The sequence below is a fragment of the Zalophus californianus genome, chromosome 5, assembly GCF_009762305.2.
Source record: "Zalophus californianus isolate mZalCal1 chromosome 5, mZalCal1.pri.v2, whole genome shotgun sequence".
Classification (NCBI taxonomy): domain Eukaryota; kingdom Metazoa; phylum Chordata; class Mammalia; order Carnivora; family Otariidae; genus Zalophus; species Zalophus californianus.
In genome coordinates this window covers 24288004-24306781 of record NC_045599.1, presented here as the reverse complement: position 1 = coordinate 24306781, position 18778 = coordinate 24288004, and the positions used below count along the sequence as shown (strand labels likewise).

General features: G+C 38.5%; 1 pseudogene; it reads right to left on the bottom strand.

Moving 5' to 3' along the window:
* Positions 1-16332: 16332 nt before the first annotated feature.
* Positions 16333-18295, bottom strand: LOC113929638 (annotated as a pseudogene).
* Between the last annotated feature and the right edge of the window lie 483 nt (positions 18296-18778).

Here is an 18778-nt window from a genome sequence, read left to right as displayed (position 1 = left end):
GGACAGCCTCGGGTTCCTGGTGCCACAGGCTTTCATTTGGCTCTCGCACAGACCGTATTATATAACCTCTTCATTACAGGTGAATCACAAATTTAGTCCTGAGATCAGAGCTGAAGATAATCACGTGCCTTATTTTTTCCCTTCCTTTAGGAATTTCACTAAATGATTAGAAACAATGCATTTTTTCTATACCTGAGCAGTTTTTCGAAAACCAAGAGTATAAGTCATGATAAATCAAAATCTCATAATTTTTAACAAGCCAAGCACAATATCCTTGTGAAAATTTGATTAGGCAGGCATCTAGCTATAGAAAAACAAGAAGTAAAATACATTAAAGATTACTAAAATTGTTCATTTTAACAAATGTTTTAAAAATTACTTTACCCAGAAAAGAAGAGAAACCAGATGGACTACTGAAAAATTAGTATTAGTATATTCATTTGCTCAGAGGTTCCTTTTCAAGCAAGCAGAATACATTAAAATTATTGAATTGAAAGAGGAACAATCAGTGGAAGTCTTATTGAAATCCTGTTTGGAAATATAAACCTGACCAGAAATGGAAACAGTATGATGATTACAAGTTACTTAAATTTTCAATTCTCTAATAATTATACTCTGAATTTAGGCTGTTTTGGGGGTCACTGATGATGTTCTTGCTGTCTCTTTCACACAGACTGAAAGAAGCAGATGGATCATCTTTGACCTCTTGTTTTCCTTCAAACTACGCATTCAGTCCATCAGCAACTCCTATTTCCTCCTCCTTTAAATACATTCTGAATTTCCACTTCTCTTTACCTGCATTGCCCACGTTCTCGTACAAACAGCATTTCTAGCCCGGGATGCCTGCCATGCCCTCCTGACTGCTCTCCCCAGTCCCACTGTCCCCTACAGTTTTATACTTGCACAGAAGCCATGTTAAAATTAATCAAATCATGGTCCTGACTGGAACTCTTCAGTGATACATTTAGGATGGAACCCATATCTATACTGTGTCTTACAAGTCCCCACCCATCCGGCCTCTGTCCATCTTCCTGACCACATCTTCTACCACTGCTCCCCTCCCTCACTTTTCTGCAGCTTGAGCTGACCTCCAAGCTGCTCTAGACATGTTAGACTACTCCCCACTTCAGAGCATTCATTCACACTTGTTCTTACCCCAGATCTTGATTTGCCTTACTTCTTATTATTTGAGTTTCCACATAAATGTCACTTCCTCAGACTCCCTCCAGCATTCATGATCCCTTTATCCTACTTTATTTTTCTTTCTGGCACTTATCGCCACCTTATACTATTACTGCCTATCTACTTCTTTGCTATCTCTCTCCCATTAGAATATAAACGCCAGATAATAGAGGCCTTGTTCCTAGTTGTCCTGACAACACTTAGGGTAAGGCCAGAAACACAGTGGGTGTTCAATACATGTTAACTCAATGAATTAGAAAATGAATAAATAAATGAAGGCTAGTAGTTATCATTTTTAAATAACCTTTAAACCAGCAAAATGGCATTTCTTCACTGTATGAATTTTCGAAGGTCTTACTTCAAAATCATCACCAGAAAAATGGTAACGTGTCAAGTGGTATGATCTACAATACAAAGTATAGGAATATCAATATGATATATATGAAGGTGAAGGTAAATAAATCAGACTCGCGGTACAATTGGAGCCAATTTCTTAACCCATATCTTCTTGCTTGCTGTGGCCTGAAAAATCAGACTAGACTAGACTGTGCAGCATGCATTTCTTTTTCTTTTCTGCTTTTTCTATGAAGTCACTAAGTGTTTCTGAAGTGGGGTTTGGTTACTGCTGCTATTGCTATGACTGTTTTATTAGAGACTTTGATTTCACTGCACACGTTAGCAGTTAATCCAAAGGAAGGTTGCAGAGGCTTTTAAGTTTTGGTAAATCTTCTAGTTACTCCACTAGTGCTTACTAGTCTACCTGAGCAATGTAACAGAATGTGGTAGCATGCACACAGCACAGACTAGCTGGGTTTGACTCCTCAAATTACTTGCTAAACGATCTCTCTATAAATTTTTCATTCATAAAATATGAACAGCAATGATTATAACAATATATACATACGTACATATATAGAGTTCTTGTGAGGGCTCAGTGAGTTAATAAACATAAAGCTCTTAGAACACTTCTTTGCACAATATGAGCATTTAAAAATATTAATTTTGAGTTTCTTGTTGTATAAACTTTCCTAAATAGAAATGATCACCATGCCCCATAAAAAGAAGACTCCATATTATTGTCTACATCAAAGGACTTAGATTTGGAAGACTTGGCTTCTGCTGTCTATTAGAGATCATATAGCCAACGTTTCCACAAATCTTACTAAGTCCACAGAAGTAGCATGCCTTCAAAACACAGTCACATTTCCAGTGTGTGTAGGGCTCTGGGGTAAAGGGTGAGAATGATTCCATTTTCTGTAGAGTAGGGGCTGATTCTTTACAGAAAGCCTCAACATTTTGCATAATCCTTTGACTAAACTGATTTGCTGTTTCAGTCACACAACTTGTCAATTGGGAAAAAGGTCATAGTTGAGACCTATGTCACCTCATCCTTTGTTTCTTAGAGCATATGCATACAGATCTTGTGATAATCAATGTAAACAGGCAGGGCGTATTTTGGAATGTATCTGAGGAAAAAAATGAGATTGGCATGAAAATAAGTAGATGAAAACAAAAAAAAAATAGAAAAATAAAGGATATATTTTATCCTTAAGTTTTTAAAATAATTCTCAAACGTGACACTGGCAATCTATTTTAGGGATTACGGGACATTCATTTGTTGATTTGGGAATCTTCAGGGTCCAAAAATAGAAATTTTGTTCAAAAATATGGGATGCCTGGGTGGCTCAGTCAGTTCAGGGTCTGCCTTTGGCCCAGGTCATGATCCTAGGGTCCTAGGATTGAGTCCCTGCATCTGGCTCCTTGCTCTGGCAGGGAGCCTGCTTCTCCCTCTGCCTGCCGCTCCCCCTGCTTATGCTCTCTCTGACAAATAAATAAATTCTTAAAAAATAATAATAATAATGTGGTATTCGGGTGGCTCAGTCGATTAAGCGTCTGCCCCCAGCTCAGGTCATGATCCCAGGGTCCAGGGATTGAGTCCTGCATCGGGCTCCCTGCTCCATGGAGGAGACTGCTTCTCCCTCTGCTGCTCTCTGTCTCTCCTGAATAAATAAAATCTTCAAAAAATATAATGTGGTATCAGTGATAAAGTATCCATGTATAGCTGCACACATGCAGCTGTAGATGTGGCAGGGGTGTTTTTTCAAAAATGGACAAACCCTGGGTTAGCAAACAGAACTAAGGTTAGGAGCTCTCTGAGTTGGCTGAGGTAGCTAGCTTAGGTAGTGTTACTAATGAATGCAAGTATATAACTCTACTTCATGAGCTTGAGTATGTAAGAAAGGTCATTGGGATTTTTCTATCTTTTCTTTAAGTCTGACTTAATCTAACCTCAGTCTGCCTAGGCTGATAGACAATTTTATCTTAGCCCTTATTAGTAGTCCAGCCTATGCCTTTGCCCAAGGGTGTGAAAAGATCCCAAACATCTTTGCAGTGAAGGATATCTGAGAAGTCACTGCTAGCCCTGATCTTTATTTGCCCAAGCCTACATGCTTCTTAAAGTCCAGTGGCTCCTAAAATTCTAATCCTTGCTTGTGTTTGAACCAAGCAATCATCAGAGAAGATGCTGAGGTTATTCAAATCTATCACTGGAAAAGGCACAAAGACCATGTCATTTTGCTATTTTCAAATTTAATCCATAAGAAACAGGTAATTCCATTGTTAAACTAATGCAGGCCATAGAAAATGACAGAAAATCATTTTTATAAAGTTAGCATGAAATAACAAGAAAATGCAGCAAAGACAGTTATAAAAAAATTATAGGCCAAAAGTCACAAATGAAAATAGATGAGAAAGGGGCGCCTGGGTGCCTCAGTCATTAGCGTCTGCCTTCGCCTCAGGTCATGATCCCAGAGTCCTGGGATCGAGCCCCACGTTGGGCTCCCTGCTCGGCGCGAGGACTGCTTCTCCCTCTCCCACTCCCCCTGCTTGTATTCCCTCAGTCTCACTGTCTCTCTCTGTCAAATAAATAAATAAAATCTTTAAAAAAAAAAGAAAATAAATGAGTAATTAAGTAAAAAGAAATCAGCAATATATGAAAATAATAATCTATGACCTATCAGCATTTACTCCAGGAAGGCAAGAACAGTTTAAATATCAGAAATATGTCATAATAAAGTCATTAACAAATTAACTGAGAAAATTAATAAAATCCACTCAATAAGAGCTTTAAGGCATTTAATATAATTCAGCAGTGACTTATAGGAAAATCTCTAAGGAAAAGAAAAAGCATAAAATTTGTTAAGGAATATTAGTTTTTTTAAAAACAACAATATAAACTTTAAATGACAAAATGTTAAAAGCAGAAACAAGACAGACAAACATGCCCATTACATTTCAACAATGAATTGCAGGTTCAAGTGAATGCAGTAAGAGAAAAACAAAAGTATAAATGCAGGGAAAGAAGAACTAAAAGACTGAACAAATATTTTTTATGTTCACATGGAAGATTAGGGGAGATATGGGGAAAAGTGGGCTTTTTTCTTAGCACAACTGTTTTCTTAGTTGATCTAAGAATAGAGTCCCTTCATACTTTCACAGATCTACCTTAGTGCCAGTTCCCATTAGAACTCTATTACTTTACCTTTTCTTAGACTGGTTTATTTAAATTCAATCAATTAATATATAATGTATTATTGGTTTCAGAGGTAGAGGTCAGTTTTATATAACACCCAGCACTCATTACATCACGTGCCCTCCTTAATGTCCATCACCCAGTGACCCCATCCCCCACCCCCCTCCCCTTCAGCAACCCTCAGTTTGTTTCCTATGATTAAGAGTCTCTCAGGGTTTGTCTCCCCCTCTGATTTCATCTTGTTTTACTTTTTTCCTCTCTTCCCCTATGATCCTCTGTTTTGTTTCTTAAATTCCACATATGAGTGAGATCATAGGATAATTATCTTTGTCTGATTGACTTATTTCACTTAGCAAGAACTCTACTACTTTAATAGCATTTAACAGTGTTACTCATGCAAGCACCTAGTTAACCACTTAAGAATTCTTTTCCCCCTTTTTATAGACACTGAGCCCCTATACTGTTGAGACTTTTTTTAAAGATTTTATTTATTTATTTGACAGAGAGACTCACAGTGCGAGAGGGAACACAAGCAGGGGGAGTGGGAGAGGGAGAAGAGGGTCTCCCCACTGAGCAGGGAGCCCGATGCAGAGCTCGATTCCAGGACGTGGGGATCATGACCTGAGCTGAAGGCAGACGCTTAATGACTGAGCCACCCAGGCACCCTGTATGACACTTTCTTAAGTCTTCAGCTTCATCTTTATCCTGTCTCCAACTCAGATCCTTTCCCAACATATAAAGTAACAGGTAGACTTCTGAAAAGTCATGTGTGATTTTCCAAGTTCCACTTTGAAGCCCTTTCTTCAATGATTTAGGAAATCTGTGAGGTCATTTCTCAGCAGCTTTTATTTTTCATTTTCTATTTATTTTTTGGCTCTATTCCAACAAACAGGGCATGGTTTACTTGAATACAGATGCAATGTCTTTCTTTTTTCTATCTCCAGGTCCTTGTACATTAATTAGAAAATATCAGACATGCCATAAATATGTGTTACATTATTGATTAGAACTTATGTTAACTAAATTGCCAAGAAAGTTCTTCATTTATAGCTTCCTTACTCTGTCCATCAATCTCTCCTCCGATAGACCCAGGAAATCCTACTCCCTATGAGAATGTCTTTTCTTTGCACATTGGGATAGATAATACTCACTGAGCACTTAGGATGTGCTGGATATGGCGCTGAACAATCTACATGCCTTTTCTCATACAACTTTAAAACAACACGAGATAAATTATATCATTATCCTCTTCATTTTGATTCGAAGAATCTCTAGATTGAGGAAAATAAATGAAAGGTCCCAGATTACAAAGGTAGCCAGTTGTGAAGCCAGGGTGTGACTCCAGGGAATGACTAGAGCTGTAGGTACTGCACTGCCTTCCAAGTGTGGGCGCTAATTGTTCAGCACTAGAAACAAGTGAGACCCAGGTTTTAGTCACAGCTCTGCCACTTATTATTTATGTGACCTCAGGGAAGCCACTTAAATGTATCAGTTCCTTCACTTGTAATATGGAGATAATAGTTACTCCATTCAGTGATTTGCTGTGAGAATTAAATGACTTGTTTGGATTATTCTAACTCACTTTTTCTTGAAAAATGGGGTCTCTTGTTTATATTTTAAGGCATCCATTTTGAGGAACCTGAGATAAAATGGGATTTTATTTTTCAATAAAAATATTAGTTCTCTTTAATATTTAGCATTGGCTGTTTGAAAAATGCCAGCAAGTCAAGTGATACTCACTGTTCTGGGCTTCAACAGCAGGATGGTGGAGTGAACCACAATGAAATAGCATCTGCTCTAGCCCTTATGAGGATTAATCAAATCCTCTCATAATTAAATGGGTCAGTTAATTATGCATGTTCAATGAAATGACAGAAATGCTCCTATCTTCAAGGACTTCAGTTTAGTTGATTCTGACTGAATGAACACACATTTCTCATTTTGTTAATCAGAATTAACAAAAATAGATTCATTGCTTCACCTGAAATTTTTATTTCTGCATAAACTCACTGAAAATTATTCACATTTTCTGAGCAAAATATTTAGAATCTTTCTAAGCCAAAATGACTTGCAGAAGGAAAATTCAATATCCAGGACTGACCAGGAAAAATGATTCCTAGTAATGCAAATGTTCAAGAACAGTAGCATTATTCTATGTGTATGGTTATGGAGAAAATCAGGAATTGAGCAACACATATATGAGATTTGCGATCAACACAAAATCTTTTTGGGAAATGATGGAGCATCTGTTTTTAAGTACCACTAAGATTAACAAGATATATTCAGGTTGCAATCTAGCAACTTTCAAAATAGTATTAAAGGTTAACACTCAAGTTTTCTAAAGGAAAGCTACAAGAAAATTTTGGATTCATTGTTAAAGTAGGGCAATTGTTTAGGAATATAACTGGCAATTTCATGTGGTAATTTGTGACAATTACCACTACTTTTCAATTCTGAGAATTCTCAGCAGCAGTCTTCTTTAGCTTCTTTGCCAGGAACTGAGTGCCTGGACCTCAAAATCCATAAATGCAGATCTGTATCCAGCAGGCACGAAGTCCCCTCCCTTTGTAATTATGGCATTATTACTTTAATAGAGGAAACAAGAATTTAACAATGATTAGCCTCCAGAGGAAGGAGAATTTGTTAAAATTCTGAACACAGCATGCTTACTTTCCACCTTTAGAGCCCAAGCCCTAGACTGACAGCTCTTGAAAACAACCTCCTTTATTGCCGTAGTTCCAGGCAAGGTGCTCAGGATCCTTAGCCACACAGGACTTTAAGAACTGTCTTATGACTCATTTTTACTTCATCTAGGAAGAAAGCAACTTTTTGGCTACTTCTTTTTACATCCAATCCAATCAGCAATGCCGCTTCCATCTTTCAGGTCCCCAACTCCTTCCAGCTTTGTAATAGAATGAAACTCTCAAGGATAAGCATTTGAGAATTGGCCATGCATTAACCATGCATGTATTCACTACTGTTCTTTTTTAGCCTTACACTTCTTTCCATCAATTAAAACTCTGAAGGGTCAGATTTTATCTGCCTTTTGCCTAAAAAATGGCTTTTAGTAGGTTATTTCCAATAGGCCCTTCCAATTTTAAGCTAATTAGCAAATAAAAAAGAATTTTCTCTCGTTAGTTAATTGCATACAGAAGATGTCAGCAAGGAGCTTTCCTTAGAATAAGGGTAGAGGATCAGGATTCCGGCTTATCATGATTCAGTTGTACAGTGTTCCTAAGGCTGGCTCTGAACACCACCATTCTTCAGACATCTAGAGATACAAATGTGCTATTATAGTGGCTGTGTGCTTAGACTCTACTCTTCCTTTTTTGATTATTTTTCTTGATTAATAAAATAATACTAAATATATAGTTTGTTTTTAATATTTGTTACTCATGTACCACGGTTGATTGATAAGCAAAAACAAAGTGATACTCTGTCCTTTTCTATAATATTTCCCATTTAGAGTTAAACTAAATCTTTTTTTTAAAGACTTATTTATTTATTTATTCATGAGAGACAGAGAGAGAGAAGCAGGCTCCCAAGGAGCAGGGAACCCGATGCGGGACTCGATCCCAGGACTCTGGGATCGTGACCTGAGCCGAAGGCAGATGCTCAACCATCTGAGCCACCCAGGTGCCCGAGTTAAACTAAATCTTATATGAAGGTAATATTTGATACATTTGCCAGGTTTAAAGTATTAAATTTTATCCCAAGTGTTTAGAAAGTGAATGTTGCTTAATCTTTCACAGGAAGACTCATGTCATTTGTCTTTTATATCCCCCCTGCCAATTTACTGCAACAGACTGCTGAGAGAGGTGAAGTGAGAATATAATGTTAGTATACTATAAACATATTCAATAAATGACTTAGAGTAATTCTTTGTTGAAAAACAAAGTGCTAGCAAATCTTATTTCTACCAAGGTGACTATTAATTTTTTTCATAATGGAGGAATTCAAACACACTGAAAAACAGTCACATACCAAAAGTGATCTCTCAATTCAACAGATATTTATTGAGCACCTACTTTGTGTAAGGCTGTTCAAGGTAAATGAATAAGACTGTGAGCAAGATAGACAAAAACCCCTGACCTCATGAGACTTACATTCTCATGGGGGAAGCATACTAGATAAAAATATATAAATACATTATTTATAAAATGTCAGGTTAAAAGTGATAGTGAAAAAAATAAAGAGCGGGTAAGTATATAGAATATGAAGAATCATACATGAGGATCACAGAATGCATCTTTGAGGAGACGGCATTTAAGTGGAAGCTGAATGAAATGAGTTGAACTAAAAATATCTTTGGAGAAGACTTCTAGGCAGAAAAAACTGAGAAGAGAGATCTTAAGGCAAAAGTACTTGTGATATATTTGGCAAAAAGCTGTGAAGCTATTTGGAGAAGTAGCTAGAGTCCAGGTCATGTGAAGCCCAATAAACTATAGCAAGGAATTAAGATATTGTTGTATGAGTCATAGTACACCAATAGAGATTTCTGCATGGGATTGACTTATTTTTATTATTCTGCATATTGTGTGAAGAATGGGTGTAGGGAGAAGCAGTTTGTTTTAGTTACATTAAATCTGCAATGCAGATGGTTGCTCAATGCATCACGTGGATCAGTTCTGAAGAGATGTCAGGACCAGAGGATATACCTGGGAGTCATAAATATTGTACTTAAAGCCATGACAGTAGATAGGTCACCCAAGGATTATTACACATGAGAAGAGTAGGCATCCTTACGCCCTGAGGTTCCCCAACATAGTTGCCAGAAAGAGAGTCACGTCCAAGTTTACAGGAAACATAAAACTTTCAAAGTCAAGTGTTTCAAGAAGTAGCAAGTGCTCAATTGTGTCAAATGCTAATGAGAGGTCAAGCAAAATGACTGCCAAGTAACCACTGGATTTGCAACCTAGAATTTATTTTTTACAAGATTGTTTTTAATGAATAGGGAATAAAGCCTAATAGAACTGAGGTACTTCTCAATTTTTTTCCCCACAAATTTAACATTCTTCCTTGTTTCAAATTTGTTTTAAAATAAGTAAAATTTTACCTCAATATAGTTTGAAACCTTTCTCTCCCTTTTCTCTGCCTTCTTCCCTAAAGAATGACTATCCTGCCTTGTTTATATTCATCCTATGATTTTGTTTGTAATGATAAAATATTTTTGTGCTTTTAACAATTATACAGTGATTATCAAATTATTCCCTATCCTTTTGTGATGTTTTTTAAAGCTTATTTTTTTTTGAAGATTTCATTTATTTATCCGACAGAGAGAGACACAGCGAGAGAGGGGACACAGCAGGGGGAGTGGGAGAGGGAGAAGCAGGCTTCCCGCTGAGCAGGGAGCCCGACGTGGGGCTCTATCCCAGGACCCTGGGGTCATGACCTGAGCCGAAGGCAGATGCCTAACAACTGAGCCACCCAGGTGCCCCAAAGCTTATTTTTAAAATGTATACATTTTCCATTTTACTACATATACACACATACATATTAGTAAATTCTATTACTGTAATGTACCCATTATGTACTCTAAGCTATTTATGTATTTCCCAATTGACAGATGTTTGCACCTCTGATTTTTTGCTATTAAAATTGATGTAATAAACATCCCTGTATGTGTCTTGTGTATGTCCTTGTGTACATGTGAAAGAGCCGTTGGTATATACACCTAGAAGGGTAATTGCTGATATTCACATCTTCAATTTTATCTCACATCAATATTTTCCCCCAAGAAACAAAGTCAGAGTGTTTTCATATGTTAAATTACTCATTTTGTCTTTGATGTCTCTTAATTACCTTCTTTTTTCTCTACACACATATATATCTTCTACTTTTCTATTATCTTTAGCTGTGTCTAGTTTGCTGCTCTTTTAATCTATCAAGTGTTTAATTTAAATATTTACATTTTAAATTTAAAAAGTTCTCTTTGGTCGTTTTTAGAAATCTGTTTATTTGTTCTACCTTAAGGTATCTTTTAAGAAATTATTTTTTCAGGGCGCCTGGGTGGCTCAGATGGTTAAGCGTCTGCCTTCAGCTCAAGTCATGATCCCAGGGTCCTGGGATCGAGTCCCACATCAGGCTCCCTGCTCCTTGGGAGCCTGCTTCTCCCTCTGCTTCTCTCTCTCTCTCTCTGTCTGTCATGAATAAATAAATAAAATCTTTAAAAAAAAATATTTTTTCAGTTCCTTTATTTCTTTAATCATGTGAAATATATTCATTTCAAAGCCTTTTTCAGATTTTCCTACTATTTCCTCTTCTAGGGGTGCTAATTTTTTGCCTTCTTGCATCTGTTCATCCTTCCTTGATATGTTTTTCTTTCTTGCGTGATATATAATATTTTACTGTGAATTCATCTACCATAAGAGATGTCTATTCTGTGGGAATCTCCTATGAACTGTGTGATAGGTCTTTCCACTTCTTTTAAAATGTATTTTATCTGCATTTCCATGTGCCTGTACAGGTGGCATCTACTCCAGTTCAGTCTCCTTTGTTGCTAGAAGTAGGATACTTTATTGCTTTTGAATTTTACATTTAATTAAGTCCTACCTATCACTCATTACATTCTCAACCCCACTTTTTATGTCATTCTCTATTACAGACGCTTAAAGACTGAGCCACCCAGGCGCCCCAGTTGATGGCATTTTAGACCTGTATCTGAAACATGCGGCAAGATAATTTGTTGAAATTGTAGCTGAGTTTTTGGAAAAGAGTGAAATTTAGTACTTAAACCTCTGGGTAAGCAACAAAACTGTTCTAAAAATACATACTAAGTATCTGTTGACTTTTAAAACATAGTATTGAGCTTATTCTCTTTACCTGGCAGGTCATGGAGGTTAACAATGAGTTATATCATCTGGATTGTGGGGGTACTGTATATTACCAGGAATTATCATTGTCCACAGAAATGACAAAATATTTATTTTCACCAGTCAGGCTTCTCTCTTTGTCCACACCATTGTTAAAAGATGTTTTACTTATGGCATAACTACAGCATTAGACTTGAGACGTTTACTAAATGGAACAAAAAACATTATTTTCTTGCTTTGATTAATAACAGCAACAACAAAACTCCCCAAGAATCACATACGTAGTAGAAAACAGCAACATTGGACTGCTGCTTTGAAGATACCAGTTTACCACCAATCATTGTTGAACACAATCAACTGGCTCTAAAACTCAGATCTCCACTTTCCTGAAGATGCTTTCTGCATATTTCAGTTTGTCAACTTAGGCTACGTGAGAAAAAACCTTTTAAGTTTTTTGTTCAATAACTAACTTCCTGGTACACGTTCTGTGGCACCTTAGCTTTGAATTTTGCACTTTAAAATAAATGTTCTCTCAATGCCAAATAATACATCTAAATTCTATACTCTTTGCTACTCAAATTCAAGCAAATCTTTAAAAAATACACTAGAATTCATATGGTTCCCTAAGAGCTCTTTCAAGGACAGTGAAAAGATTGATATGACCCCCTTGCACGATGTCCAAAAGTTACCGAGAGCCAGGACTTAATGGCTTCATAAGCAGTCAGTATGAGTAATGCTGTTGGTGAAGAAATTTTACTGAAATAATTAACTGGGCAAACAGAGCAATTCCTCTTCAAAATGGCACCACTCTTATTCTTTAAAGAAAGACATAGTGACAAGAAAAATACAGTGAGAGTCACATGCACAGATAATTTGCCAAACCAAAACCTAATGTATAGAAAGGAATATACCATTAATTGTCAAATGAGGTACACAGTAATCTCCTTGTGACTTTTTCCAGTGGCAATTACAAAAGCTATGTCCAGTACTATCCATGAGAAAATGTCTCTTGGGACATGCTACAATAATGCCCCATTATAACTCACCTAAAGTCTATATTCAATTTTTATCAGGTTTTAGATATAACATTATATTTGCATAATTATTTATGCTGTATGAAATGTTTTCTTATCTATTATCTCTAGGGTCCATGTATAATTGTATATTGCACACAACCAGGAGTTCAAAATAAATCTGGGGAACAATAAAACTGACACTGTTATTTGTTAATTTTATCCATACCTGGAATTATGGACCAGAGTGTGTTAGTGACATAACACTGGAGGGAATGAAATGCACCTGGGGGAATAAAACTCACAAGCTTCATGATGACCAGAAGATAGGTCAGTCATAAATAGAAGAGGTCCTTTAGGAAAAACTGGCCAGGGTGAAATTATAAAGGAGGTACCTCAGTCTATTCAAGCTACTATAACAAGACTAACATATACTGAGTTGCTTAGACAACAAAAATGTATTCCTCAGGGTCCTGGAGCATGGCAAGTCCAAGAACAAGGCATCAGTAGATGCAGTGTCTGGTGAGAGCTAGCTTTTCAGGTTGTCTTCTCTCTGTGTCCTCCAATGGTAGAAAGGATAAGGGAATTCTCCAAGTCTCTTCTCATTCAATGAATGCTCTGACAAAGAGCCCTACCTCTCATTACCATCAATATTGGGGGTTAGAATTTCAACATATAAATTTCAGGGGGACACAAGCATTCAATCCATAACAGGAGGAAAATATTTTTTTTTTATAAAGGCGGCAAAGATTATTTCCTGAAATTTTACCCTCTTTTATCCTGCAGGGGTACAAGCACTGGAATCTCTGTCCATCTTCTCTCATAGGTCTCTAAAATTTCTAAAAAATACTTTGATAATCAGAATATCCCCCCCCCAAGATGTCCATGCCCTCATCCCCAGAGCCTGTGAATATATTGCCTTACACAGCAAAAGAAACGAGATATGATTAAGGTTATGAATCTTCAGCTGGGGAGATTAGCCTGATTACCCAGGAGTCCTACTGGAATCATAGGAGTCCTTAAAAACTCAGAACTCTTCCCAGCTGTGCACAGAAAGATATAACAGAAGAATCAGAGCAATGCAGTATTGGTCCTCCTAGAGGCACCAGAAAGCATTCCTGCCCTCACATTAGCCCAGGGAGACCCATGTCAGACTTCCGACCTAGAGATTATTGATAGTAAATTTGTATTGTTTTAAACTGTAAAGTCTGTGGTACTTTCTTACAGAATCTAAAGAAAACTTACACAAATACTAAGGGCAAAATAACAAAAACTCCTATCAATAAACATGTGAATTAACTCCATTCTGTTGTTTATAAATTATGATTCACCCTGTTCAGAGGGGAAAAATTGGCCACACACAAAGAAATAAGCTTCTTTTATGACAGTTATCAACACTTCAGAGTTTTGGCATATAGATGAAAAAAACACTGCTGGGACACTGTTAACAGAGCTTAATAAGAGGCTATTTAAGTTATATAACTTATTGTAAGGAAACAATTTTTCTCATCTCTTAAATGGGAGAAAACTAACTAAAGGCTTTTTAAAATAGAGTCCTATTTCTCTTCCATTTCTAAACTCTGACAGATCAGACAGGAGCTAAAAACAGGTACTGGAATTTTAAATCTATTATTTGATTTCTTTATTCACTTATTCATTTGTTCAATCATTCATTAAACATTTGTTGACTCCTCTCTCTTTGCCAAGCACTGTGCAAGAAGTGGAGGCATAAATAAAATATGTTACAATACCTTCTCTCATGGAACTCTTAATTTCATTGAGAGATTTCCTGGGATGAGGAATGATAGGCTGAAATGCCCAATTTGGGGCTTTGTTAAAGATCAGTTTGGAGCAAAGCAGTTCATACCAGTTGAAGAATAACAGGGTTGGTTGGAATAATTGAAGTTACTTTTAGCTCTGCAAGGGAAGATATCTGCTCTGAAGAGGAAGTGAGAACAACATACTGAAATTATGGAGAAAATCTTGGATATTCAAATTTAAGTAAGATAAGCTCAAATTTTTCTCTTAGGCAGAATTTACATGAGCACTTTAGTTAGCAATTGAATTTAGGGAGGAAATAAGGCTAACTGATAACCAGTTTAATGCATATATTTCTTTAAATCTTATTTTATATTACATTTACTTGTTTATATTTTACAAATATATTGTGTATTCAAATGTGCATTTTGTTATTATAATGAAGAATTGCATTCTTATAAAATAAGAATCATGAAGATCTTATATTTCTTTCAAGTTCCCACTTCTGAAAAGTCTCTTCATAGAGTCATACATCTATCAAGTTTACCAGAGTTGCAGATACAGAATCAGTGAGAGATAGGGTCAACCTTCAAGGATTTATGTAACACAGTAATGGGAAATAGTCAAAGCAATAGCATAAAGAAGAAGCATGTCTATATTTTAAAATAAGAAAAGACTAATATTAATGAATCCTTTAATGGAGATTTACAAAACAACAATTTTTTCATACTTTTGAGCCATAGGAAATAATATTTATTTCCTTAGAATGCAAAATAATATGGTTTTGTAGAGTAATAGAACAGATGGGGGAGAGGAATAAAAGAAATCTGCCTACATATGAGGAATAAATAATCCTGAGCAGATGAACAATCAAAATTATTTCAAAAAATTACCATTCTTCTCTTCAAATTTTTTTGCTACTCATTTCTACACCTACATTTTTACTTTTATTTTAAAATGGACTAAGTAAAGTTATTGAATTCTAGGAAGGAAGTCAGACCTCTCTTTCCATGTTTATTTTTTCCTTTTCTTGCCTTTTGCCAAGTTGGGGAAATTTTAACTTTATTTTTCTTATTAATTTGATAGTATTATTAAGAGTCTCTGTTATATAAGCCCCCCATGGGGCTCCCTGCTCAGCTAGAGTCTGCTTCTCCTTCTCCTTCTGCACCCTCCCTCCGCTTGTGCTCTCTCTCTCTCTCAAATAAATAAATAAAATCTTAAAAGTTTCTGGGGGCACCTGGGTGGCTCAGTCGTTACGCATCTGCCTTCAGCTCAGGTCATGATCTCAGGGTCCTGGGATCAAGCCCCACATCGGGCTCCCTGCTCCGCGGGAAGCTTGCTTCTCCCACGCCCCCTGCTTGTGTTCCCTCTCTTGCTATGTCTTTCTCTGTCAAATAAATAAAATCTTAAAAAAAAAAGTTTCTGCTTATTTTCCCATCACTGGCATCCAAACATTTTTAAAACTTCTGTATTTTACAAATAACATGTAATGATGTAAATATGAGGATCAGTAATGCCCTCAAGATACGGTCTGTGTTATTGCTCCTATGTATGTGCCTCATTTCTTCACAACAAAAGCTTCTGTTTCCCATTTTCCTCATCCTTATTCAAATCTCAGCTTTCCAGAGACAGTAAGAAAGTTTTGGTTCTTTTTTTTTTTTTGACTGTTTATAAACATTTGGAATTTTATTTAAAAACACACACACACACACAAAAATCCATCACAACCATGAACATTGCTACAGTTAGAGGCCCTCCTGGTTCTTCACAATGATACTGGGCATGCTCACAAGGGGTTCCCATTGTCTAGTCTCAGTTAGACAACCATCTTTAAAAAGAAGGAAAAAAACCTCGGCACACTACCGTTTAACTTGTATTAATGTTTTTTCACAAATGGTGAAAAATACTGAAGTACAGACAAGGAATAATCATAATGTTGTGGCCAACATTATAAGTATGGAATTATAAATTTAGAACATTTTCTGGTTTAAAAAATAAATCTGGTAGTCAATGCAGCTCTGCGGGGTCTCTGCGTCTAGTAGGGCGGGTCTCTGCGTTGCTGACGGTACTCGCCTTTATCCATGTTTCCAGGTCCTCCCCGCCCACCTCTTCTTCCTCCCACCTGCTCCATCAAAGGTCCAGGGGGCCCACTAGGGACGCCCCGTCTTCCTCCATCAAAGCCACCTCGGTCCATGCCCTGGCCACCACGGAAGCCCCCTCTGTCTCCACCACGGCCACCTCTGAACATCCCACTGGGACCACCGCAGTCCATGAGGCCGCCTCTTCCGCCCCGCATGCCACCAGGGCCGCCTCTGCCACGGTCACCACCCGGGGGTGGAAAGGGTGGTGGAAGGAAGCCTTCAGGCTTTGGGGCCTTACACTGGTTGCATTCTGCTCTCCAGGGGAAGTTCTGGTTTCCACACCCCGGACTGGGGCACTGCCAAGTCTCCAGCTTGGTGCTGGACATTTCCTCCTCCGGATGGGATCCCTTGGGAACCCCGGGGCCTTCTTGGGGTCTGTCTCCTCCACGGCCTCCCATGAGACCCTCCCAGGCCCCCAGGACCTGCAGGGCCCCCTGGACCTCCACAAAGTGGCAGCGGCATCCCTCTGCCCTCACGGGGAGGCATACCACCTCGCATGCTGTTCATCGAAGGCTTCTTCAGAGCAAGAGAAACCTTAAGTTTGCTCCCTTGAAAATCTTTCCCATCAAACCACTCCACGGCAGCCTTGGCAGTTGGTGGGTCTTCACAGGACACTGTAGCATCACCTTTGGGCTTTCCTGTTTCCTTGTCCAAGTAGATATGGATCATGGGTTGTCCTGTTCTCTTGTTCATCTTAACAACTCCACACTGCTTAAAGAAGTCTGCCAAGATCATCTAGAGTCACATTGCAATCTAAGCCTTGCACATAAATTGCACTGTAGTCAGAGTCTTCATCTGGATCTATAGGTGGGCCTAGATCAAGATCTGGTCCTTCGTCCATGGGTCCACCAGGCTTATTGAAGCCACCTCGCTCTCCAGCACTGCCCATTCCACCGTGTTCTCCTCCCTGTCCACCTCTGCTCACGCCTCCATGATCAAATCCCCCTCTTCCCCTGCCCCGGTTATCAGGGCCACTCATGCTCCAGTTCTCTCCTGGTCCGGAAAATCCTCCAGACTCCTGCCCATAAATACCCATGCTACTGGGGTGGTCCCGTCAGAATGAACTCTGCTGCCCAGAGCTCTGCTCTGTTGGCTATATTGACTTGGAGCCTGGCTGTAGGATCCATTTTGGGGGGGATAACCAGTGGGCGGCTGCTGCCCATAGCTGCTTTGTTGACCATAGCTACTCTTCTGTCCATAGCTGCTCGGCTGCCCACAGGTGTTCTGCTGAGAGTAACTGCTCTGATCATAACTAGTCGGCTGTATAGAGGAATAGCTGGTAAGAGAATAAGATGGTGGTGCTGGGACTGGCTGCATGGGGTAGCTCCCAGGTGCCTGGGGATAACTGTAGTTACTCTGTCCATATCCTAGGCTGGGCTGGTTGTAACCCCCTGTGCAAGATTGAGGTTGACTAGTCTCAGCGGGTTTGTTACCATCCTGTGGTCTTGCAGGTGCAGTGGCTGCCGGTTGCTGCCCATAGGCTGGGTAAGCAGGCTGAGTGCCATAAGCAGACTGAGCTGCACAGGAGGCATGGGTGTTAGTGACGGTAGCAGTGGTGCTATCGTAAGCACCAGTGCCGTCCCCCTGGACAGGCTGACTGTATGCCTGGGGGACAGTTGGAGTAGTATAACCAGTGGGAGGCTGTCCATAAGAAGTTGCATAGGTGGTCTGCCCATAGGTTGCAGTGGTCTGAGCCTGGGTATAGCAGACATCAGTGGGCCGTCCATAGGTTCCATAACTTCACTGCCCATATGCCTGAGTGGTCTGTGAGTACCCTTGAGTGGGTTGGGCGGTGTATGCACTGTAGCCCTGCTGGGCTGCCTCTTGGCTGTAGGTACTGTAATCCGTGGACGCCATTTTCTCTGAAAGCTTTGGTTCTATACTATTATTACATTATTCCTGTTACCTATTTTCCAATTTCACAAATACTTAACACATGTATTAAATAATACTATTAACTTTATAATCCGTTCAGAAATAAGGTGCAAAAAGATTCTAACACTCTTTCACGTTATCTTGTATCTGTCTTCCTACTGTGAGCTCTGTGTTTAATTTTTCACTGTTAGAATATTTTCTGGAACATTTTCTCAGATAAATAATTTGGCTGGTAGACCAGAAAATCCTTTTATGCCCAAAATGTTCCTCTTTCATTTGACAGATAAATTATATCTCAGCTGGATATAGTTTTCTTAAAACACAATCCTTAGGTCTCAGTAATATGTAGCTAATTACCCAATATCTTCACGTTCCTGTGTCAGATGCAAATTTTAGAGCTTAAATGGGCTTTTTAAAAAATTCTTCTGTTGGGGGGCGCCTGGGTGGCTCAGTCGTTAGGCGTCT